General features: G+C 42.9%; 1 non-coding gene across 1 annotated transcript; it reads left to right on the forward strand.

The window, feature by feature from the left end:
* Window positions 1-713: 713 nt before the first annotated feature.
* On the forward strand, window positions 714-847 carry Gm23911. The gene has a single exon (XR_003947180.1). It is a non-coding gene; the product is annotated as a small nucleolar RNA SNORA17 (small nucleolar RNA).
* The last annotated feature ends 799 nt before the right edge of the window (window positions 848-1,646 follow it).

Consider the following 1,646-nt stretch of genomic DNA (forward strand, 5'->3'; position numbering starts at 1 on the left):
AGATGGAATCAATGAGATACAAAGTAGAAAGGAAAAGATCAATGTATCACTATTTGCAGGTGAAAAGCAACCCCCAAATTTCTGCCCCTTGACAGTTGATAAACACAGATAAAACAGCGAAGTGGCTGAACACAAGATTAACTAAAAAAGAGTAGTCCTCCTATTTAAAAATAATAAATGGGCTAAGAAATAAATCAAGTAAACAACACCCTTCACAGTAATCACAAATAATATAAAATATATTAGTGTAACTCTAATGAAGCAAGTGAAAGACCTGTTGTCCTACTTAGGGTTTCCATTGCTGTGAACTGACGTGATGACCAAGACAACCCTCATAAATAACAGCATTTTATTGGGGCTGTATTGCATGTTCAGAGGTTCAGTCCATTATCATCAAGGCTGAAAGCATGGAAGCATTCAGGTAGGCATGGATCTTGAGAAGAAGCTGGGAGTTCTAAATCTTGTTCTGACAATGATCAAGTAAAGACTGTCTTCCAAACAGCTAGGAGGAGGAAGGTCAGCCTACTCCCACAGTGACACACTGCGTCCAACAAGGTCACATCTCCCAACAATGCTCCCTATGAGCCAAGCATATTCAAACCACCATACCTGTATGCCAAGAACTTCAAGTTTTTGAAGAATCAAATAGACAAGATATCAGATGGAAAGTCTTACATGATCATGTATTAGTATGATTAGTACAGTAAAAATGGCCTGCTCCTAGAGGCTTTGCAGGTATGGCTGCTATGTCACATGTATGTCATTTAGTGGCAGACAGGAGACAGGCTATGTCTAGGTCATAGTGTTTTGTCTTATGAACATCTGAATGGTTAGTAGCTATGATGGTTTGTATACGATTGACCCAGGGAGTGGCGCTATTTGGAGGTATGACCTTGTTGGAGTAGGTGTGGCCTTGTTGGAGGAAGTGTGTCACTGTGGGTGTGGGCTTTAAGACCCTCCTCTTATCTGCCTGAAAACCAGTATACTCATAGCAGCCTTCAGGTGAAGATGTAGAACTCTCAGTTCCACCTAGACCATTCTGCCCGGATGTTGCCAGGCTCCAGCATTGATGATTATGAACTGAACCTCTGAACCTGAAAGCCAGCCCCAATTAAATGTTGTTCTTATAAGAGTTGCCATGGTCATGGTGTCTGTTCACAGCAGTAAAACCCTAACTAAGACAGTAGCCTAACATTCCCTGAAAAAAAAAAAAGTGAGCCTGAGATGACCATCAGTCTAAAGCCAGGGGTCTTGGACAGTGAACTAGCCAGAGATGACCACATGCAGGCCCTGATGGCTCCCAGACCTGGATCCAGCTGGAAACTAGAAGAACATGAGACTTAAGACCCTTGAAAGGGAGAAATACAGAGATAGATAAACCTCATATGGGGCCTGGTGATCAGAGAGCATGAGATAAGGATTAGACAAGTGCCATCGGGTTCTGACAAGAAGCTAGCCTGAGATGATCACCAGTCAGGTGCCTTGCAGGCTTGGAGTGGACACTTGAGACGACTGCTTCCTGTACTATAATGTACAAGTGGGGTATAACGTTTCTGAGACCATTTCTGAGATGCCTTGGACACTCTGAGATGCAGGGATCCACTAAGAAGAGCAAGGAAGTAAGTAAGTGGTGGATAAATGGAAGA

This window comes from Mus musculus, chromosome 7 (genome assembly GCF_000001635.26).
Source record: "Mus musculus strain C57BL/6J chromosome 7, GRCm38.p6 C57BL/6J".
NCBI lineage: Eukaryota > Metazoa > Chordata > Mammalia > Rodentia > Muridae > Mus > Mus musculus.